Source organism: Dasypus novemcinctus, chromosome 8, assembly GCF_030445035.2.
Source record: "Dasypus novemcinctus isolate mDasNov1 chromosome 8, mDasNov1.1.hap2, whole genome shotgun sequence".
Classification (NCBI taxonomy): Eukaryota; Metazoa; Chordata; class Mammalia; order Cingulata; family Dasypodidae; genus Dasypus; species Dasypus novemcinctus.
Window position 1 is genome coordinate 6,426,438 of NC_080680.1, and position 25,176 is coordinate 6,451,613.

The 25,176-nt window shown below is 38.5% G+C and overlaps 1 long non-coding RNA gene across 1 annotated transcript; it reads left to right on the forward strand.

Moving 5' to 3' along the window:
- Positions 1 to 393: 393 nt before the first annotated feature.
- LOC131279394 (uncharacterized) lies at positions 394 to 3,411 on the forward strand. Its single transcript, XR_009186716.2, has 2 exons — positions 394 to 560; positions 1,017 to 3,411. It is a non-coding gene; the product is annotated as an uncharacterized lncRNA (long non-coding RNA).
- Positions 3,412 to 25,176: the final 21,765 nt, after the last annotated feature.

Consider the following 25,176-nt stretch of genomic DNA (forward strand, 5'->3'; position numbering starts at 1 on the left):
GAAGATGAAGCCAGGAATTTTTCATAGAGAAAAAGAAAAGAACACCTGCTAGTTATTACCTAGAAATACCACTACCTAAAATCCATGCGTGGAAATAGGGCGTTTTAAGTCCTTGGGTATGAGAAGGGGCAGTCCCAGGCAGAGCTGCTGTCTCTGGCAGTAGTGAGTGTGTGCGTCTTCTTAAAAGATGAAAAGGGAAAGAATAAAAGACCATAAACTTGAATGAATACTTCATGAATTTTCATTTTCAAGTTAGAAGGCCTTCAGCTGTCTGTTAGAAATCATTACATTATTGGAAATTATTACTTTAGATATGAATAAGCAAATAACACACCACTGCAATATATTTTGAAGGACAGACAAAATTGTATTGTTGTTTTTTTCTTTTCCAAGGGAAGCGTATAGAATATGTCTAATTACAAACTTGGTGAATGGAGATGAATAGTCAGTTCCTCACAGCTTTTTTAAAAAATTAAGAATCTTAAAGTTTTGATGGGAAAAAAGTGACCTTCACCAACCACAGACATCAAAGAAGCACGATTGCATTATGTATTTTTCAGGTAATTCTGGCTCTTTTAAAAGAATCTGTACTACTTTAATGTTTTTAGTAGTAACTTATGATTATGTTTCTGCCTATTCGGTTATAGAAATTAGTGCAATGTAATTGATCATTAACAAATGTTTCCTTAGAGTCAAAGGAAAGCAGATTCAGATTCAGAAAGAAATTAGTCTATATGCATCAATTGTACTAGTGATTCATTCATAAAGTGATTATGGAATATACTTTACAGTACATATATACATGTTTGTTCCATATTTGCAATATGTGGAGACTTACATACCAAATTTCGATTATTTCACATTTAGAAAGTAATGAATCAATATTTTACACTTATATTCATTTCATTCTCACTACCATAAAGATTTTTTTTTAAGTTTCACAGAAAAATAAACATATCACCACCATGAACTGAAGTTTCTGCCTGAGTTTCAGAGATGTCTTTCTTTTCTTCCAGATTAAATATCATGCGGTCTTCAAGTGGCCCTGCCAACCCCATTCATGAGGAGATGGTTACTAGAGATTCAGCTCCAGCCCTTTCTGTGGGATTCCTTTGCCTTTTGGAACTCGGAAGGAGTAACGCCGCCTATTGTTGAGGTGTTGGATCACTTGTTTCTGATTATCTAATGTCTCAGGAAATACCAGCTCTACTCGATCTATACATATATATATTAAAACAAACAAAAAGATAGTGCTCTTTAAACTGTTAAAATGCTTCCTACCTATTAATCTCCAAGAAACTTATACTTGTTAATGAACTTCATAAGTGTCATATTGCTCAGATTTTTAAATGTTAAAAGCGGATGACTATGGTAAATTCAACCAGAATATAAACAGAGCATAAATGAATAGAATTTAATGTTCAATTTAAATAGTACTTAAATCAATTACTGTTTTATCTAGAAAATAATATCATTTCACTGACACAGCAAAAAAAGCTTTGGTGCCTTTCCACTTTGATTTTCCCTTACATTTCTATGTTAATTTTTTCCTCCTACCCACAACATTTTTGCACCTTACAGGTGTTAAAATATTCTGTTATGTTACAAGATAGTTAAGCATAAAGAACAAGTCTTTCAGTGTATGAAAGCAATTAAAATTACTCTAACACAGTACAGTATCTCTGAGGCCCATCCCGGGAAGAGGAGGTGGAAGAGGGAGATGCCTGAGGAATTCGTGTCCCTCGGTCACCTCTGCTAGAGGTAGGCACTGGTCTCTACTTCCTCCTCTTCTGGTCTTAGGGGAAGACGCTCCTCTTCCCAGGGAGGCCAGGACACACCCTGTTTATCTCTTACCTAGAAGTAAGCAAACCTGCCAGCCAGAAACTCTCAAAAGTGCCTTTGAACAGAATTCCAAAAAGAAAATAAGACAGCTACACTCACATGAGTATCCCCTCTTAAACAAAAAATTGGAAGAAAAAAGAGAAGTCGATAGTGGCTGGTCTGGAGACGCTGCAGTAGGGCTGTGGATTCGGCTGCTTGCTCCTTCCAGGGTCGTGGGGCTTGGGCACCTGACACCCACAACCAGTTGGGAATGTGGAAGAGTTTTCACAGCAAGCCATGTAAATGGTGGCCGGTCTTTACAGAGTCGTATGTTTGACTATGTCTAACTAAAACCTGCTGCAAAATAACGGGAGGGTGTCAGGTAGATATTTTTAGCTGCAAGCCAAAGGAGAACTACTTCTTACCCTCAGCGCATTAAGGGTGAAGAACACAGACTCAGACGTGAAATTAAATCTTGTCTCTGTCACTTACTACTTCTGTGACCTTGGGCACTCAGCTAGAGAAAGGATTTCTTAGAAGTAGTTCTACTGAAAATGTATTTTCTTACTTGTCAACTTATTTTTGAAATATATTAATCTAATTGTCTCCGATAGTAAAATATTTAGAGATCCTTCACTATTCAAGGGTCGAACCTAAAATAATAAAAAACAAGATTATTTCAATAACTCCTTTAAGAACTTAAGTTGTGAGGCTAATTATATATGTATATAAAACATTAATTATCAAGGTATTCCATTTAGACTTATCCCTCCAAATGTTGTAGTCTCAAAAAGAGAATAACAAGCCAGAAAAATATCAATCAAGGGAAATACATTGTTTTACAAACTCTTGTTGATAAAATTTTTAAAAACATGACTGAAAAACATCTGAAATTACTAACTTAAATGGAAATACATTTAATTTAAATTAAATTCTTAAAAGTCATTAATAACTAACAGTTTGTCCTGAGAAAACTCAATTGCCTCAGGAAATCATTCTATCAAACACTAAATGTGACTAGTTCATATTTACAATGCTGGAAAGGTGTCCTTTCATGTTTTATGTAATGTGGCAGTAATTACAAAGGCTTTTCTCACTTCTAATATTGTTAAAAGTTGGGCAAAATCTCACATATGATTGTGACTACTTCATTCTATTCCTGTATAACTTCCTTTTTGATGTTTCATATTATTTATACTCTACATATCTCTGATTTACTTGTTCTTAAATCTTCCGTGGTCTTTCTTATCAAAATGGCAGATTTTTACTTTTAAATTTCTATCTATTTTTAAATTATTATGCAAAATTTTTGTTTACTTGTGAATCTGTGAAATCCTAATTGAGATCCTTAAAAACGTTTTCATTCTTTCAACTGATAAAATCTTCCTTCAGAGAATACAAAATTACACTTTTAAGAGAAAATAAATAATTAAAAGTAAAATATTCTCTAGAGGTTTTTTTTTTTACTGAATGTGAGAAGTAACATCTGTACTGTATGTATATTTATTTATATCATGAGAATTTTATTTTATATAATGCAATTTTAAATATCACAAAATAAAAGTGCTCTAGTACAATTAATAAAATTAACCAATTTGTTTTTTGGTGATTTTTTTTACTCTTAGTTAAGCCTCTGAATTAACAAGTACACATCACAATAAATGAACAATTGAATGTTCCTGTTTCCAATTTTCAATCAGTAATTCCTTAATCACATAATCTTAATGTCAGATTACCTTCTTGAGTGGGGCAGTCTGAATCCATTTCGTGGAGTTCACATCAAATATATCTACCGCATTTTCACTGTATACTGAGAGATACGGGGCATTGTAACCTGGGAGGAGAGGAGGTTAACAACAAAGGTAGGCTTCATGATCAATTTTTAACTGAAATTTTTTATTAATTATAGATTCAGATGCAGCTGAAAGAAATAAAACAGAGACATCCTTTGTACACTTTGCCCATTTTCCCCCAGCAGTGACATTTTGCAAAACTAGGATATTGACACTGACACAGTTTATCTACCAATCTTCATCAGATTTCCCCAGTTTTACTTGCACTCTCTCACACACGTGTTAAGCTCTGTACAGTTTTGTCATTTCTGAGATGCACATCTAACCATGGGAGTACCTGTTAAAATAAGGACTGTGATCGGGCTCGTGAACATTCCTCCAGCCCATCACTTGAATTATCACCTTGAACTCCATGTTTGAAACACTCTGAACTTATTAAAGTTCCTTTAGAAAATGCTGTGAAGATGGCCAGTCCCAGTTAGGACCCAGTAAACTGGTATTGGACTTACCCTTCCACCCCAAGTAATTCTTAAACTTGACAAAATTTGTTACATAACTATCTTCAGGTATTGGTTAATAGAAAGCACAGGACTGCAATCTCTCAAAGAAAGGAAGGGTGTGAAGTGGGTTCTGTGTGCTCCTAGGTTTCTGCTTAAGGGCACTTTCTAGACTGCAATGTGGGAAAATGAAGCCTAAGCAGAAAATGGAGGTTTTGCTGAGCAGAGGAAACAGATTACTATAATATGTCGGGTATTTTTGAAGCAAAGGACCAGAGAAAGCAGAGCCGCAAAGATGCCCAAGAATTCTGCACAGCAGTTCCCTGAAAGGCCTTGTCCAAGTCCAAAGTTGCATATGCACCGAGCAAGAATCCACAAGACTGCTTGGAGCACTGGGGTCTACAAAAGGAAATTCGAAGGATACACAGTGCTGGGGAGATGCTGTAATTCTGACCCATCTAGAGTAGAGAGACATTAGTGAAACCCCAAACATTCAGCTTAAGACTCTAGAAAGCCATTCTTTAGGAAGAAGGAAAACACCTGTTTCTAAGGGAAAAGCCAAAATAGACCTACCCTAACAAAATCTAAATCCAAGCTTCAACAAAATCAAGGTGATCCATGAGAAGATAAATTGCCATCAACATATTGCCAACAAACCTCAGTACTCTCTACAGCAAGACAATATCCAAAGTTTCTATAGCATATCATGGGTAATGTCCATCAAAGGATATAAATTATAATACATGCAAAAAGCAGGACATTGTTAACCTTTATCTAGGAAAAAATTTAGCCAAACAAAAGCAGATCCATAAATGAGCCAGATGAAAGATAAAATGGATTGGTAGTTGGGGGCATTTGGGAAAATAAATGGAAATTACAAAAATATTTGAAATTCTAGTACAGAAAAATACAGTATCTGAACTGGTTAGCATTTCCTAGACACAGCAGGGAAAAAATGGATCAATGAAAATGAACACAGGTCAATAAAAATTATCCAAACTGGGGTGGGGGGAGGGGAGAGCAATAAATAAATCTTAAAAAAAAAAAATTATCCAAACTGAAGCAGAGATGGGGGGAAAGATTTAAAAAAAAAAAAAAAAGAACAGAGTCCCAGTGATTATGGGACAATATCAAGAGGTCTAATATAAATGTAATTGGAGTCACAGAAGGAGAGAAGAGAGAAAATAGGTTAGAAAAATTCTTGAAAAGATAATCCTGAACATTTTTCCAAAATCAATGAAATATATCAGTCCTCAGATCCAAATAGTTCAGCAGAGTAAATACAAAGAAGGTTACATCTAAGCATATCATAATAAAATTGCCAGAAAACAAAGATGAGAAAATCTTAAAAGCAGCCAAGTAGAAAAAGACATAGGGGAAGCAACAATTAAAATGGTTGACTTCTCATCAGAAACAATGGAAGGCAGGAGACAATGGAATGATATTTTTAAAAAGCTGAAAGAAAAAACTGTCACTTTTTTACATAGCCTTCCCTGCCCCATCAGCTTGGATTAAGTGGCCCTGCTATGTGCCCCTATAGAATTCTGTACTTTCCCTATTTTATCACTAGTTTAATTGTAGTTCTCCTCTCATGACTGTAATCTCCATGAGGACAGAGGCTATGCTTATCTTGTTATCATGTTTAATGTTATGCCCTTAGCCCTTAGCATAGTAAGATGCTCATATTAAGTGCTCAGTTACTATTTCTTAAATGAATAAAAAGGCTATATTTAATTTTGTAAATGTTTGCCTCAATCAATATAACTATCAAATAGAATAAAAATATTTAGGAACATACTATGTATAACTTACATAAACTTAAAAAGCAAAAAAAAAGCCTTTAAATTAGTAACTATTTCTCATGGTAGATTAATATTAATGAGAAATATTTTTATGTGCCTTGAAGATCCTTACTTAGGAGAATAAACAAGCAACAATTTGGATGAAGACTACATTCAAGATAAATTATCCTATTACATAGAATAAAAGTTAAAATCTAAGTTGATTTCAAGTGTATGACTTAGTGGCAACACCATGAGATTTATTCTCCTTAAAAAGACATAGACAAATTAGGAAACATTTAATTCCTATGTTCTTTTTAAAAATAAAACATGTCATTAACAAATTGGGATTTAGGAGATAAAATTGTTTGAAAACGTCATGAACGATACAGAAAAATTAGTGGGCAAATCTTAAGAGACCCTTACAGCAGTAGGCTGGAGTTGCTGGCCACATCAGTTCAACTGGCCTAGACCTGAGGCCCCTGCTGTCAGTGTATACTCCAAGGCTCTTGAAACATAACAGATATTCAATACTGGAGATCTCAGTTGCACAGAGAGGATCGACTGGCTCCCGTGCGATAAACGATAGTGTGGGGTCATGTGAACGGAGCATCCTATATGAGATTCCTTCTCTCTTCAATGGGCATCTCAGGAATCCTGACTGGAATCCCACGCAAAGCTGTTCGCTGAAGATAACCATCCACTGGACGTTGGTTGGAACTTGGACCTCTTTAAATTTCCTGTGGGAAATGTGCTTCCTCTGAAACAGCTCATAACAGAGGACTTAGCTTCTTCTGGCTACGCAAAGGCACGTGTGGGTCCCTTGACACATTGTCCCAGAAATCATGGTCTGGCACCCTTTGGTTTCTGCCAGCTTATGAACATCAGTCTTTCTCCCATCCGGAGCAGACATGGGAAATAGCTGCACATGATGGTTTCTTCCTGAGATAACTGCAATGATTTGGCCATGTGGGATAAGCTCAATCTGATGAATCTTCTTCATGTCACCAATTCAAATAATTTCTACACAAATGGACACAATATTACAATTTTCAAATTCAAAATAATTATATTTACTTATTTTGACACTTCTATTTTTATGCAAAAGCATTTAAGAAAGGTTCCAGTTCAATGATCTGATCAATCTTCTTAATGTCATCAATGTGAATAATTTCTCTACAAATAAAAATAATGGCAAGTTGCCTTCAAATAAACAATGAATGTTTTTAAAAATTCTCTCCCGGGTGTGGAAATTTCTGGTTTGTTTGTTTGTCTGTTTTGTGTTGTTGAAATAATGAAAATGTTTTAATAATGACTGAAGTGATGACTGCACAACTATGTGATTATACCAAATACCACTGATTACAGACTTTGATACTTTGTTTGCTTTATCAGTATGTATCAGTTGAATTGATTTGCTTTGAAAAAAAATGTTCTCTCAGTTATTAATCCAATGGACTTAAGGAGGGGAAGGGGGTGTGGGGTATATGGGAACCTCTTATATTTTTTAATGTAACATTTTTTGTGGTCCATGTATCTTTTTTAAAAAAGACAATTAAAAAATAAATATAAAAAAAGAAACAAACTCACAGGGAGGTTTGAGAAAGATAGAGAAGGATATGAGATTAGAAATCATATAGATAAAAAGGAAAGTCATTATTTACAGGTAGCATAAGTACCTTAAAAACTCCAGGTAAAATTACCATAATAAAGCACTAAGCCTCAAGATTCTAGGCAACAAGGCAAACACATTTTAATATCTAACAAGTGGAAGTACCTCATGTTTGGGGGAAAATGGATTATTTTTCTGGTCAATTGACTCCTTACCTCCACATTTGGCGAGTGCTCCCTATGTGCCAGGCACTGCCCTAAGTGCTCAAGGTACAGCAGTAACCAGAAGGAGAGCAGGTCTCTGCTCTTGCACCGGACACCAGGTAGGCATTACAGAACATCCTCACTCAGGGAACTGGGCACTCGTATCCCAGGCAAGGCCCTTCTACAGGCAGTACAACCAGTGCCCTTCAAATGCAGGGCCCTCCTTTCTAACCCAATGTGAGGAGATAAATACATTCAAGAGGCGACCACATTAGAATGGCTCATCTTTATTTCAGTGAGTCCCATGTATCCTTCAAACAACCATGAATGCAAATATAAAGCAAAAACAAAGAACTCTGCTGGGCTTTTTAATATTGTTCTCGTGGTGCTAATGGTATAGTGGGGGAGAAAATCAAGCAGAATTTTATTTTCTTTTATGCATCAACTTTAAGATTGTAATCTAAATTCTTACAGTGGAATTATTAGATAAAATCACCTGTGATGATATTTAGAGGCCAGGGGGGATTATGGAAACTTGGAAATTAGAACATCATCATTTGACTTGAAAACACAACAAACCTTACGTGGAAGATTTCCTTTGCAGATCTGATGGTGTTATTATTAGAAGTTAAAGTTACTCCAGAGCAGTAAAGCCTTTCCTTACCATCTATGGTCATGTGCACAACAAAAAGCCCTTCTTCATTTCCCAGAATGATTCTTTTTTGATCTGTATTTGACATATAAATGAAAACATCAACCTTTGTTTGCAGGGAAACACTAAATAAAGCTAGTAGGATAAACAGAAAATTGTTATCAGTTCTGAAACAGTTAAAGACAGATATAACTGATGTGAAATGAAAAGGAATAGTTTAGGAATAATTAATTCACACTAGCATATTTTCTTTCAATTTATAGAGGCCTACTGAAGCGTGAATTTCCTAAATAAAGATCATTATAAAGTAATTTTTATGAATTCTTGAAGAAAGGATGATATTCAAGTAATGATATGCTTTGAAAGTGGCTGTAAATAACTGTGCCATGAATGAATATTTTTATAATCTAATTTTTCAGTGATCAGTATCTGAAAGGTAAGCACTGGAGTGTAAGAATACAGTGAGATTTAAAACTGCAGGTTCTAAAGATAGTGTTTATTGAGTGAAGCCCTTAAAAGCAAAGCACGGTGATTTACCTATATTATCTCATTACATCCTCTCCATGGCTGTAAAAAGCAGGATTACTCTGCATTTAGCACATGAGTTCAGTAATGCTCAAAGATGTTCAGTAACCTGCTCCATGTTACACAAGCAGTAAATAGTTAAGTGGCTCTTGTGACATTTGGGAAATGCAAATATTCTCACTTATTGACAAAAGCTGGAATATTGACTTAGTAATTTATGGCTTAACTTCCTATTCCTTTATTTATTGAGTATTGGGCATTAGGATATGAAAGACCATTCCTGTCTTTAAGGCAGATCGTTCACAATTATTATACAGAATCACAGCCCCTCGTGTGATAATAACCTTGGGGCCAGATGTATTTTGGAACTCAGAAGTTTGCAAACTTGAGAAAGGAATTCCTGTATATAGGCAAACACTATATTATACAATACCCACGGTGGGGTCTGTGGAAGCTTCATATAATGAAATATATTAACTTCCTATGGAGAATGCAATGAAGAGCCACTCTAAGTAGGGGAAAGGACATCAGTAGCCTCCCGTCAGCTAGTCAGCTAAGATCAGGCTTTGCTGCCACCTGAGTTGTGAAGAGCTTCAGGTTTCCTGACTTCAGTTTGGGGACTGCGGGTGAGGGACCGACCTGGTTGATCAGGTTATGATATAAGTCCGTACCTGTGATGGCCGCTGCCTGGGTGGTTCTGAGCAGGGGTAGGCTGCTGCCACAAGCCTCTTTCAGAACGTAGACTGAGCGGTCTCTGGGAGGACTTTTTTCCAAATCGTGTGCAATTCCCTCAGCACTCCCACCCACTCACTCTTCTCATTCTTGCTATCTGCTAATAGTGGGATTGAATATGTATTACTAGGTGCTGAGAGCTGGGAAGTGGTGACCTAGAACAATTTAAGGAATAGCTCTGTTATAAGAAAGGGGATACTCTTGATGCTAGCCTGATCAGCATTTTTCATTCAACTCACCATTGGTAAATGACATCTCTAATATAATGACCCTCTTCCCGGTATTAGAATAAAGGGTGTGATTATTGGAACCCAGGCCAAAAGCAAGGGTCAGATGCTGTGAATCCCTTCAACTTCAGCTCTCATAAAAATACTGGCTAGTACCATTAAATAATATATTGTATTTCATCCAATGAAAATCATTACCACTTGTGTGCTGACTGTACTAGGAATTTATCTCATCCTTACAGAAACCTCACCAGATAGGTACTGTTATTCTCCCCATTTTACAGGCACAGAGAGGTACAACCCAGACAGTCAGAATGCTCCAAACTTCTAATTTCATCAAAGACACCATTTGATACCTCTGAAAGTGTAATACATCAAATCAGTGATGTATCTCGCAGTTGTGATCAAATTACAATTATGATTATCAGGGTTTTTTGTTTTGTTAAATTAGAAATATTCAGAACTACTTATGCTTTTGGCTGCTATGTGCCTAAACTCAATCATTATTAGTAAGTGGCAAATCAAATTTAAATTTTAAAAAATACATCATTAGGCTCACAGAACTCTAAATTTATATATAAAACATTTTTGATAAACATCGGTTATGCAACAATGATGAAATTAATTCCCACTATTAAATCAGTTATGCATAGCCAGGTCTTTGTAGGGACTGTTAGTGGTTTAGTAGAGTCTAAATAGTTTTATATCTTTGGGCTGAGAAATCAAGAATCTGTCTGTCTGGTCTGTTAATACAAGATTCACAGGTTGACTATAATCACTTGGGTGAAATTAGGGACAGCAGTACTTTCCCTCCTCTGTCATTTTAACTCATTCCAGAATCACTTTAACTTTTACATGAATTTCTAAAGAATGAAGCTTCTAATTTTATGAGGTTGCAAAACCACATACTTCCCTGATTTTTCCAGGACAATTTGAATTATGATTTAAAAATTTGCTTCAGAGAAATTTATTTTTTCAAAGTATCTATTTTTAGAAGCCACAAATTCATGCACACTGCAGTTCAATGATTAATTCAGTGAGCATTTACATCCAACTCATGGTCTACACAGTTCCATAATAGGTACAGTGGAGAGGAGATTGGTATCCACACCAAAGGAGTTTTCCCCTTAGACACAACCTGGAAAGGTGTCACTTTTGAATCATCTCTCATTGTCTAACATTATTTTTCCCCTTCTCTCAGCCCTCTCATACAGTCTTGCTTTTAAGTCACCCTGTTCTCAGCTATGAATCTGACATGTGCCATGTATACCTTAGTGTAGCATGAGTGGACAGCCTCAGGAATATTTGCATTTTAAGCCTTATGTTTACCTGTAGAATGAAAGTCTGTAGCACATGCAGAAAGCTATTTATGGTACTTTTGAATAAGGGTAGTGGGATAGATTTACTGTGGCAAGAAGGAACACAGGGAAAATTCCCTGGCAGCACTTCTGAAACCTCACCCTCCGGTGACCTTCAGCAGCCCAGGATACTTAATCTCTGTATACAGGCAGGCATGGACTGGAAAAAACAAACAAACAAAGAAACAAAAAATGCATAATCAAGTGAACCAATTTCAGCACACATGCTTACTTTAAAGATACGGGGCATTTCCTTTCTCTTTACGGGAATAAACTCAGAAGGCCAGATGGAACTGACAGAAAATGTTCCATCCCTGAAAGAAAAGTTAAACACCAAATGTGAGCAGAATCACCTGAAAGTGAGTAAAACAGTACATAAAAAACAATGGGAACCTCTTATGTTTTTTAATGTGACGTTTTGTGTGATCTCTTAACTTCAAAAAAGGATAGTTAAAAAATTAAATTAAAAAAAAAAGACTAAGTAGTAGCACAAGGTGAGAAGTTGAGTGGTTGGAGAGACGGTAACTCAGCCCCTCCTGACTTGTCAGCCACTTTTAGCTACTTGTGCCAAGGAGGTTAAAGCAGATTCTAAAATCAGCAAGAATGGTTTGGACAGGATTAAATATCATTGGAGCCCTTCATGAAGTGAGAAGCACCTGAAATGAGAGGGAGAGAAAGCTGAGAGTAAAAGACTATCTAGGGCCTTTCATTTAAATGGCTGGGATTCATACAGAAAAGCAAAGAGTGACTTTATCCTAAGGGTATAGTTTCAATCAAATAGAGATTGACTGTGGGGAAAACAAATTTTGTATTTTGTATTTCAAGAGTCTCTCCCAGGGCACTGCTGACATCCTCTCTGAGGGCACAGCTTGTGGAATTTATAGAATGTAAACTTGTGACAGTCACCTGTGCCCTGGTGCATAAGCCTGGTACATAAACATATACCCACACATTTTCTTGCCAAAGGTGGACATTACTGTGCTTACTAATCGTTTGTAAGATGGGTGGTCTGTTTTTGAATAAGACTCATGTTTATAATAGGGTGGGTGGAAAGAAACAAACAGCTCTCCACCTCTGATATTTGATGCATATCGACTCCTCTTTGAAAATGCAAGGGTATTGCTCTGACAGATGACAAATATCCCTAGGGCTGTAGAGCTGGCGACCCAAACTACTTACCTAGTGGCTGTCAGTTACCAGTGTACATACGTGGTGCAGTAAACTACCCGTGTCTTATTCTGACCTTGTATGATAGATACGGTAAGGATTTAAGGTACTTTGAGTTACTGAATAATTAAAGGTTTGGAAAAACTGGAAAAGCATTACAAACAATAAAAACATATGTTAAAAGGAAAAAAAAACAATCCTAAATTTCAATTTCATTGGATTTTACTGGTGATAAGGAGAAAGCATGTTGGGAGGTCACTCAAGCCATCCTGGATAGATGACACCTGGTGCTACAGTATGTGATGCAATTACCCACGGAGTGTGCCTAGGATGAGGAGAAGACCAAGGACAGATTCTAAAAGGCGTTAGAGAAAGGTATAATGATCTTGCTATGATGGATACAGCTTGAATTGTATCAAAGTTTATAAAAGTGTATGGTCCAAACTGTAAACCATAATGTAAACCATTTACCACGGTTGGTAGCTATGTTTCAATATTTCCACCTCTTGACCCACGTGATGAGCTGGCCTACACGCAGTGCTGATGTGCACAAGGAATGCCCTGCCATGCAGGGGTGTCCCCTGCATAGGGGAGCCCCATGCACAAGGAGTGTGCCCCACATGGAGAGCTGCCCCTCGTTATAAAAGTTCAGCCTGCCCAGGAGTGGCACTGCACACATGGAGAGCTGTTGCAGCGAGATGATGCAACAAAAAAAAGACAGATTCCTGGTGCCGCTGACAAGAATACAAGCGGACACGGAAGAACACACAGTGAATGGACACAGAGCAGACAACTGGGGTGGGGGGGGAGAAATAAATTTTTAAAAATAAATCTTTTAAAAATATATGTTCAGATGTTCATGCGGCATTGTCACGGTGGGTGGAGATTCACACAATATCCAAACAAATATCATTTTCCCATCCTGGGGAGCTCTGCCACATTCTCTAATGGAACACCAAGAATCCCCTGAGTACAGGGGCAGTGACTAGTGAAGAAGGATGGTCACTGATGGGCTCTTAATATTGATAACTATGTGTATGAACCTTTACTCTTGAAATTGAAACTTATCCCAGTATTACAAGGTGCCTAAGAGTTGCCTCCTGGGAGCCTCCTTGTTGCTCAAATGTGGCCTCTCTCTACGCCAAACACAGCATCTAATGTTTTACCTTCCCCCCAGCATGGGACATAGCTCCAGGGGATGAGCCTTCCTGACAACGATGGATTACTACCAAGCACCAACTAGCAATGCAATTGGAAAAAGCCCTTGACCCAAAGGGGGAAAAGCTAAAGACAAATCAGTATATATGGCTAAGAGGCTTCAAAGTGAGTCAGTAGGTCACTCCAGACGTTACACTTATGCACATCAGCAGGAGCTCATTGACTGCTAAAGGACCCCAAATAGCAGGCTCCTGAGGCCTCGGGGATATTCTAACACTATAGTCAGGGCAGGTAGCTCAGGAGTTTGGTGCCCTGTCAGTGGGCCTACTTTGGAATTTATGCTCCCCAGGGAGACTCAATAGTGGTTTCCCTACACAAAGCTCTTCTGTCCTTCTATTTGAACCTATAATTAGTACTAGAGTTGGTAGGTGTACATCCAAGAGACTTAAAATTTGGGGCTGTCAATGTGCCAGCTGGACCCTGAATCTCCTTGTTGTTGCTCTCTAGCTCATTGGACTCACCCAGGACAATTAACATGGAGGTGATGATGGACAACCACCATACCAAGGAACCAAGGGAGTCTACAACTGGAAGCAGGAGAGTCCCATCCACAGGCCCTATGGGAACATAGTCCCCTCTCAAATAGAGGTGGAGTGGACAGCACCATCCCAGAATCGTCAGGATTGGGAAATGAACTATGGACTAAAGTACACTTACTGGTATTCTACTATAGATTTATTGTGATTCTAGCAATGGAAGAAATTATATCATTGATATGGAGGCAGTGGCCACTGGAGGTTCTGAGGGCAGGGAAAAGGAAAAACAGGTATAATATGTGGGCATTTTTGAGACTTGAGAATTGTCCTGAATGACATTGGAATGATACAGGCCATTATAAATCTAGTCATAAGCTACAGAATTGGGTGGCAGAGAGTGTAAACTACAATGTAAACTTTAATCCACGCTTAGTGGCAATGCTCCAAAGTGTGCTCATCAATTGCAATGGACGCACCTCACTAATGAAAGACGCTGTTATGTGGGAAAATGTGGGAGGTGTGGGGAGCAGGGTGTATGAGAACCCCCTATATTTTTATGTGACATTTGTATAATCTAAGCACCTTCTAAACAATTTTATTTTAATAAAATAAAATTAAAAAGAAGGTATAGAGGAACCTAAAGTATTCAAAACAGTCAGAGGAAACAGAACCATCTTGCATTTCCCTCAACAGGACATGCTCACTACAAGTTCGCAGAGGCAGTATACTTTATTAAATGCTTCAAGAGTACCTAGAATAATGTCAGTGAAAATGGCAGAGTAAGGACCTCAAAATTCTCTTGTCCATAAAAATAATGAGAAAACTGGCAAAATTTGTCATAATTAACTTGCACAGAAATTAGTCAAAGGTTTGCAGCAATCCAGGAGGCTGTATTCAGGAAGAACAGCTGACTCTTAGAAGTGATAGTGGTGCTGGGTGGTGTGATAACACTTGCATTTTCCACTCTCCAGCTCTATAATAACCTCGGAAAATGATGCCTGCATTCCTGGTGCAGAACACAAGTCACTGGATGTTGGAAGGAGCAAGAGGGAACACGAAAGAGCAGAAGGAAGCCGGAGCTTTTTAAAAGCAGCATTCCCAAAGAACTGTCATTATTTGCCCTGCCTGGCAGTTCTCTGGAAGACTCAATTTGTAAGAGTGCCTGTATATGACCTGATGCAGAGTTCAACCAGCAGGAAAAGCCTTTTTCCTGGGGGGCATTTACAGGAAAGAATTTCAGGCAAGTCTTTTAATTTCAAGGCTGCTTGAGCTAGTGCTTAACAGCTAATTACTCATTTTAAAAAATCACAGAAGCCATAAGGCAGCGATGATATATTTAAGGTGATGAACAAAAAAGAATGTCAATGAAGAATTCCATACCCAAAAGTATCCTTCAAACAACTGGAGAAATTAAGCCATTTCCAAAGAAACCAAAGTTGAAAGAATTCAGAGTTAGCAGATGTGCCTTCCAAGAACTAATAAAAGGGTGCTACAGGCTGAAATGAAAGGATACTAGTAGTTACTTGACTCTGCAGGAAGAAATAAAGACCCCAGTAACAGTAACAGCATAGGTAAATATACAAGGCAGCATGCATGTGTGTGTTTAGAACTCTTTCCTCCTATATGACTAAAGACAATTTCATAAAGAAACAATTATAAATCTGTATTGATTTACAATGTATAAAATTATAGTGGGCCTTTGAAAAGATCAACAAAATTGACAAGCTTAACTGACTAAGAAAAAAAGAGAAAAGATTAAAATTACTAAGACCAGGAAGGAAATAGAAGACCTTGCCATCAACTCTACAGACATAAAAGGTATAAGGGAATACTAGGAATAACTGTATGTCAACAAATAGAATAACTGAAATGAAATGGAAAAATTCCTAGAAAAACACAACTACTAAAACTGATTCAAGAAGGTATAAAAATCTCAAGAGACCAATAAAAAGTAAAGAGAGGGGAAGCGAGGCAAGACGGCATCCAGGTGAGTGCACCCGCATCTCTCCTGTGAAATCCCAGTTGAGCAGGGACAGAATCCTGTCCAAGTGAGCAGTTTTGGGAACCCACAAAGCAGGAGGTTTCTGGACAGCGATCTGGAGAGAAGGCAACAAAGGGAGTGCTTGTTCAAGGAAAAACCACGGGTTTCTGACACTAGAGCCAGAAGTTGTGGGAAGGCAAAACCCTTCCCCTAGGGCTGAGAGCCGAGCCGCAGCATTCCCTGACCACTGCCAATCGCAGGGCCGCGTTCCTGAGCCCCATGTTACCCGAATACTTGATCCCTGAACCCATGTTCCCCGAACCGTGCGTTCCCCAAACCCCGCATTCCCCGTAACCCGCGTTCCCAAGCCCTCTTTCCCAAGCCCGTGTTCCCCGAACTCCGAACTCCAGCACTCCCCTAGCCCTCTGGTCTCAGACACACTCCCAGAGTGGGAGGGTTGTGGTGAGGGGTGCGGAGGGGCCCGAGGAGTGCAGGTTCAGTTGTCTGGTCCCCCCTTTTTTAGACGTGGAGAAGCATGCCAGCTGGATCGGGAAAGGCTTAGGAAGAGAGGAGAGGTGAATCTGCTGAGCGAGCCCGATTTACCTAAGTGCCCCAGGATAGGGAAACTTGGCCTGGAAGAAGGTGGAGTCAAAATTAACAAGTCTTATGTAGCACACTTATGGGAGGGGGACAGTAGGACATGCTTGGTAGGCTTCCAATAGCATATTTCGGGTCCCCGGCGAGGTGTGGGTGCTCGCTCTTAAAGAACTAAGAGTCATTATTTTCTGTGGTGAGTTGGTTCATGAGGGTCCCATTTGAATCTCCAAGGGGAGCTCTCACGTGGGCTTCCTGCTGCCCTGGGAGAGAGGGAAGTGCTAAAGGGAGAAAGTGGGAAGGTCAGACTCCTAAGCAGTTCCTTCAATTGCAAAGAGGATGCCTTGCTGAGACCTTAGCTGGTCTTTTCTGTTTGTTGGTTTTCTTGTCTTTCCTTCCTCTTTATCCCTCTACAGCCCTTCTCTCTCTCTCTCTCTCTCTCTCTCTCTCTCTCTCTCTCTCTCTCTCTCTCTTTCTCTCTCTCTTTCTCTCTCTCCCTCCATTTTTTCTTTTTTCTTTTTTTCCCTTTTTTTTCTTTTTTAAGGTGCTGCAGGCAGTGTTTCTTATTTGTTCTGCTTCCTCACCCTTGAGTATCTCTTTTCTGTGTGCACTGATTTTGGCTACCAATGGTATCCCCTTTCCTTTACATCTCTCTATCTTCCATTGTCTACTATATCTCTTACATCCCACCTCTCTTTGTTTAATCCCCAATTTTTCTGACATTTTATTTCTAACACCTCTAATCTGTTTTCTATCTTTTATTTACATTTTATGTTATTGTCATTTCTTTTCTCTATCACTCTCTCCTGACAACACTGGCCTTTTAATTTATACTATATTCTTCTCCTTATTAAGTTTACCATCTCATTGTAGGTACTCCACTTTTTTGCTGTTAGAACTCTACACCACTTACATGAGTTTAACATCCATTCGTCTAGGTCTCACACGGTTCTTCTGCTAACATTTACTATCAATACTATTATTATACTTTTTTTCTCTTACCTCTTTTGCTTTTCCTGGCCCTAATATTTTCCTTCAAGGTAACTCAGAAAACAACAATGTAATAGAATAAGAAGAACAAAGTGTCAAAGAGAAGACTTAACACACACACAAAAACAGCACCTAAATAAACCCCAGCACTGGACAGAGAAGCTAATCAACTGAACAAACCCATCAAGATAAAATGATAACAAGACAGCAACAAAAAATTACAAACCATACCAATAATCAGGAAAACATGGCACAATCCAATGAACAAGCTAAAAACCAAGAGGAGGAGAACATTGAAGAACTTATCACATGGATGATGGATGCAATTCTCCTGTTTGCAGTTGTAGGCACTCTGGCTCCCTGGTGTGGTGGTTGACCTTCTTCACCTCCCTGTCAGCTGGCTGGGGTAAGTCTAATAAACCAGAGGGTAGGAATTGCAAGTCGGTTGAGGCTCAGGGCCTGGCTATCACATGGACAATCCAGAGATTCAGGTTCCCTGAGTATACACCAAACCCCAGGGCCAACCACAGGTCTGGTAAAAGTAACAGGAGAGGCTTGTGACCAAAGATCACATCTCAGTCGAACTCCATCACACTCAGGGACACAAACTCCAAAGTAGGGCCAACTGACATGTCACTAAATTCCATCTGTCATGACTATAGAACCTGTGGGTCTCTGTAGCCCTCAGAAGTACCAATACCTGGGCTTGTATCTACTTTGGCTGTCTCTGGGACCCTGCTGAGACATGCATGAGGGCAACCCCTCTGATGACCTCCTGACTTTTTTGGGAACTCATAGCCATATAAACTCAGTTATCCTTTCCATTTCTTCCTTTTATTCAGGTCAAATAGCATTTTTAACTCCTGATATTAAATCTGTGCTGAGATATTCTGCTGATCTGAGTTGACCCTTTTATTCAAGGTCATTTTCTAGTTACATCATCAGCTCGTACTTGGTAGTAATCCCTCAGTGCCAAGGAGGCTCATTCCTGAGAGTCACGTCTCATGTTGGGGGGAAGGTAATGCATGAGGGTAGAGAGAGGGAAGAAGAGATATGATGTGGGGGCATTTTCAGGACTTGGAATTGTCCTGGGTTGTACTTCGGGGACAGTTGCTGGACATTGTATGTCCTGCCATGGCCCACTGGGTAGACTGGGGGAAAGTGTAAACTATAATGTAGCCATTATCCATGTGGTGCAGCAGTGCTCAAAAATGTATTCACCAAATGCAATGAATGTCCCATGATGATGAAGGAGGTTGTTGATATGGGAGGAGTGGGGTGAGGGGGGTAGGGGGTACATGGGGACCTCCTATTTTTTTTAATGTAACATTAAAAAAAAAATAAAGACACACAAAAAAAAGAATACCCTATCCAGCAAAGCTGGCATGCAAAAATAATGGAGAGTTCAAAATATTCACAGATGAACAGAAACTAAGAGAGTATGCCAACAAGAAACCTGCCCTTGAAGAAATACTAAAGGGAGTTCTGCAGGAGGAAAGAAAAACAGGAGAGACAGAGTTGGAGGAGAGTGTAAGAACAACTAAAAAGACAAAAAGAGGGGGAAAAAACATATGACATACACAAATCCAAAGAAAATATGGCTAACATAAGTAATTCCTTGAGAGTAATAACACTGAATGTCAAAGGATTAAACTCACCTGTCAAGAGACATAGATTAGAAGAATGCATCAGAAAATATGACCCATCTATATGCTGTCTACAAGAAACACATCTTAGACCCAGGATTCAAGAAGGTTGAAAGTGAACAGCTGGAAAACAATCTTATAGGTAAACAATAACAAAAAAAGGGCAGGAGTAGCTATGTTAATATTGGGTAAATATATAGAACTATTGTGAGAGACAAAGATGGACACTACATATTTGTAAAAGGGGTAATCTTTCAAGAAGAAAGAACAACCAAAAACATTTATGCTCCTAACCAGGGCTCCTCCAAATATGTGAGGCAAACACTGGAAAAACTAAGTGATGGAATAGATGCTTCTACAATTGTCGTGGAGACTTAAATACACCACTATCACCATTGACAGAACATCTCAACACAGAAACAATAAAGAATCAAAGACTTTGAACAATACATTAGAAGAGCTGGACCTAATAGACATATACAGAACATTACACCCAAATACAGCAGGATATATGTTCTTCTCAAGTGCACATGGATCATTCTCCAAGATAGACCACAGAGAAAGACTCAATGAATTCAGAAAGATGGAAATCATATAAAATAATTTCTCTGACCACAGTGGAATGAAGCTGGAAATCTGCAAGGGCCAGAGACCCAGATTAGGCACCAAGATATGGAAGTTAAAGAACACATTCTTAGACAAACAGTGGGTCAAGGAGGAAATTTCAAAAGTAATCAGTAACTTCCTTGAAACTAACAAAAATGATAACACAACATGTCAAAAATTATGGGATGCAGCAAAAGTTGTACTGAGAGGAAAATTTATAGCCATAAATTCATTCATCAAAACAGAAGAAAGAGCAAAAATTGAAGACCTAACTGCACACTTGGAGGAATTAGTAAAAAAACAACAAACTAACTGCAAAGGAAGAAGACGGAAAGAAATAATGAAAATCAGAGCAGAACTGAATGAAATAGAAAATAAGAAAGTGCTCAAAAAATAAACAAAACAAAGAGCTGGTTCTTTGAGAAGATCAATAAAATTGACAAACCATTAGCTAGACTAACAAAGAAAAAAAGAGAGAAGATACAAATACACAAAATAAGAAATGAGAAAGGGGATATCACCATTGATACCACAGAAATAAAGAATATCATAAGAGGATACTTTGAAAAACTACATGCCAACAAGGATAATTTAGAGGAAATGAACAAATTCCTAGAAACACATAAGCAACCTACAAAAGAAGTAATTGACAATCTCAACAAACCAATCACAAGTAAAGAGATAGAATCAGTCATTTTAAAAAGTCCCAACTAAGAAGAGCCAGGGGCCAGATGGCTTCACAGGTGAATTCAAACAAACATTCCAGAAAGAACTAACACCAATCTTGCTTAAACTCTTTCAAAAAATCGAAATACAAAGAACATTGCCTAACTCATTCTATGATACCAACATTACCCTAATACCAAAGCCAAACAAAGACACGACAATAAAGGAAAATTACAGACCAATCGCTCTAATAAACCTAGATGTGAAAATCCTCAAACAAAATACTTGCTAATCATATTCAACAACACTTTAAACAAATTATACACCATGACCAAATGGGTTTCATTCCTGGTATGCAAGGATGGTTCAACATAAGAAAATCAATTAATGTAATACACCACATAAACAGATTGAAGGAAAAAAATCACATGATTATATCTAAAATGCAGAAAAAGCATTTGAGAAAATACAGCTCCCTTTCTTGATAAAAACACCGCAAAAGATATGAATAGAAGGCAACTTTCTGAAGATGATAGAGGGTACATATGAAAAACCCACAGCTAACATCATTTACAATGGTGATATCCTAAAATCTTTCTCTGTAAGGTCAGGAACAAGACAAGGATGTCTGCTATCACACCTCCTATTTAATATTGTGTTAGAAGAACTTGCTCGAGCACTGAGGCAAGAACCAGATATAAAAAGCACCCAAACTGGAAAGGAAGAAGTAAAAATTTCACTACTTGCAGACGACATGATCCTATACATAGAAAGCCCTGAGAAATCTACCACATAGCTTCTAGAACTTATAAATGAGCTCAGTAAAGTTGCAGGTTAAAAGATCAATGTGCAAAATTCAGTAGCATTTCTGTACACCAATAATGAGCAGTCTGAGGAGGAAATCAAGAAACAAATATCATTGACAATAGCAAATTAAAAAATCAAATACCTAGGAATAAATTTAGCTAAAATGTAAGACTTATACTCAGAAAAATACACAACATTGTTCAAGGAAATCAAAGACTTAAATAAATGGGAGAATATTCCCTGTTCATGGATAGGAAGACTAAATATCATTAAGATGTTCATCCTACCCAAACTGATCTACAGATTCAATGCAAACCCAATAAAAATCAACAAAGCATTTTTTTAATGAACTAGAAAAACTAACTATGAAATTTATTTGGAAAGGAAAGAGGCCCCAAATAGCCAAAGACATACTGAAAAAGAAAAATGAAATTGGAGGAATTACACTAGCTGACTTCAAAACATACTACAAAGCTACAGTTGTGAAAACAGCATGGTATTAGCACAAGGATAGATGCACTGACCAATGGAACCAAATTGAGAGTACTGATATAGAGGCTTGCATATACAGTCATCTGATATTTGACAAGGCCACCAAGCCCACTCAACTGGGAGAGAATGTCCTTTTCAACAAATGCTGCTTGGAGAACTGGATATCCATGTGCAAAAGAATGAAAGAAGATTACCACCTCACACCTTATACAAAAATCAATTCAAGATGGATCAAAGACCTAAATATAAGAGCCAAGATCATGAAGACCTTGGGAAACAATGTAGGGGAGCATCTACAGGACCTTGTAATAGGAAATGGCTTCACAAACTTTATACCCAAAGCACGAGCAGCAAAAGAACAAATAGATACATGGGACTACCTCAAAATTAGAGCCTTTTGCATATCAAAGGAGTTTGTCAAGAAAGTGAAAAGACAGCCTACCCAATGGGAGAAAATATTTTGCAACCATATATCTGATAATAGACTAATATCCTTCATGTATAGAGAAATCTCATATCTTGAAAATAAAAAGACAAACAACCCATTTTTAAAATGGGCAAGAGATTTGAACAGATGCATCTTCAAAGAAGAAATACAAATGGCTAAAAAGCACATGAAAAGATGCTCGAAATCACTAGCTATTAGGGAAATGCAAATCAAAACTACAAGATACCATTTTACTCCCTTAAGACTGGTGGCTATTAAAAAAACAGAAGACTACAAGTGTGGGAGAGGATGTGGAGGAATGAGAACACTCATCCACTGCTGTTGGGAATGCAGAAGGATCCAGCCATTCTGGATGACAGTTTGGTGGTTTCGCAAAAATCTGGCTATATCTTTGCCATATGACCCAGCAATTCCACTGCTGGGTATATATCCAGAAGAATTGAAAACAAGGACACAAACTGATATATGCACACCAATGTTCATAGCAGCATTATGCACTATTGCCAAAGTTGGAATCAACCCAAATGCCCATCAACAGATGAATGGATAAATAAAATGTGGTATATACATACAATGGAATACTACTCAGCTATAAGAAGGAATACTGTACAAACACATGTGATAACATGGATGAATCTTGAGGACCTCATGTTAAGTGAAGCAAGCTAGGCATTGAAGGACAAATACAACATGAATTCTCTGATATGAAGTAAGCAAACAAAGCTGTCTCAGAGAGTTAGAGACTGGATGATAGGCTTATAAGAAATTGCAAGGGAGAGGAAGGTTGTGAGCTGATGCCCACATGGTGAACTCTATGATAAAGAGGAGGTAAGTAGTTGTACAGGGAAGGGATAAGGCAGGGGCATAAGGATACTATTGGGTGGGGCTTTCTGGGCTCAAGGGGGCTAGAGTTGGGAGGATGGGTCAGATGGTCCAAGGAAATGGGGGGGAGGGTTGGAAGAAACAGTGAACATGGGAGATTGTCAGGTATGTGATTGAAACTATAATGTTGAGAAAAGTCTTTAGAAAATATAGTAAGGAAGGGTTACCTGTTTAAGACGCTTAATGGGGGGCATCTGGCACAGGGGCAGGCTTCTAAGGAGTGTGTGAGTGCTTATCTTGTAACAGTGTCTTAAATCATTGGGTGGAGACCCATACAATGTGTGGGAAGCTGTACCCCCATCCTAGGGAGGCCTGATGTTCTCAAAAGTAGGGAATTGTGTCTCTAGAGAGAACTGGTGTCTCCCAATGGGGGAGGACAGTCTAGTGTGTCAAGCCCTCAGCGTTGTTGCAAGTATCTGTGAATCTGTCCTTCAAACAGTGAAGCTTGGTTGTCACTGTGGGCCCTGAGTGGAGTTGGAGAGAGGAACAGAATAGATGGAAGCAGGGTAACTATGGGGCAATGGAAGTGTTCCATAAGATCGTGACTTTACTGTGATCTAAAACTTTCTTGAAGACAAAATTAAAAATTAAAAAAAAAAAGGATGAAGACACTAAGGACAGAATGAAAGAAATTGCCTTGCCACTGTACATAAAGGGCAACATCTATTACAGTGATGAAAAGCAAAATATCAAAAACAAAGTTTTATGATATTTTTCATTTTTTAATACCCCAATCATTTTTTACATTATTTTAGTTTTTCCAAATTAGTATGTATTATATTTCTAATCTTTAAACCTATCATTACTATTTCATTTTCCTAGTAATCAAATTTGGCAATATATTAGGCTTCATTTTTGAAGAATTTTTGGACCACAGAGAGGTTCAACTATGGCAGGGGAGGAACACTAGTGTGGGGTATTATTGATGGGGGACACATGGTTGGGAGAGAGTTCTCCAGGGCATGTATATAGGATACATAAAAATGTTTGGATATTTGTTGGGTATTTTCATAGTAGTTACAGTTACAAATGACATCTGAGGGAGTTCTGAGTTCCTAGCCAGGGGAGCTCTGTCACATTCCCCATTGGAAGAGCAACAATCCCTCAACTACAAGGACAAAGACCTGTTAAGAAAGATGGTCCAATGATGAGGCCTTGATACTGATGACTAATCTTATGAGCCTGTGTGCCTGAAATTTCAAGTAGGCCTAGAGCTGCAGGGTGCCTAACAGTTCTTTCCTGAGAGCCTCCATGTTTGTCAAATGCGCCAACTCTCTAAGCCAAACTCAGCATGTAAATGCATTACGTTCCCCCCAGCATGGGACATGACTTGCGGGGATGAGCTTCCCTGGTGCCAAAGGTTTACTACCAATCACTACCTGGTGAGAAAACTAGAAAAAGACATTGAATAAAAGGAGTCAATGATAAAGACAAATGAGTTTATATGGCTAAGAGTCTTCAAAAAAGAGTTGGGACATCATCAGAGGTGTCACACTTAAACATACCTCAGTAGGATCCAAGAGACAGCCAAAGTAGATACAACCCCAGGAATTAGTGCTCCTGAGAGCTATGGAGACACACAGGTTCTATAGTCATGGCAGATGGCTTTGGAGTTCAGTGCCTTGTCAGTGGGCCCTACTTTAGAGTTTGTATTCCTGGGTGTGATGGAGTTGGCCTCAGATGTGACCTTGTTACACATGCCTCTTCTGTGACTTTTACTGAACCTGTGGTTGGCGCTGGGGTTGGTGTATACTCAGGAGATTATACAGGTGTATACACTGGACTGGCCATGTGCCAGCTGGTCCCTAAGCCTCAGCAGAGTTGCAACTCTTACTCTCTGGTTCATTGGTCTTACCCTAGTTAGCTAAGAGAGAGGTGAAGATGGTCAACCACCACACCAGAGAACTGAGAGTGCCTACAGCTGCAAGCAGGAGAATCACATCCATCAACCACGTGGAATCTAAGTCCCCTCTCAATTTAGAGGTGTAGAGTGGATATCACC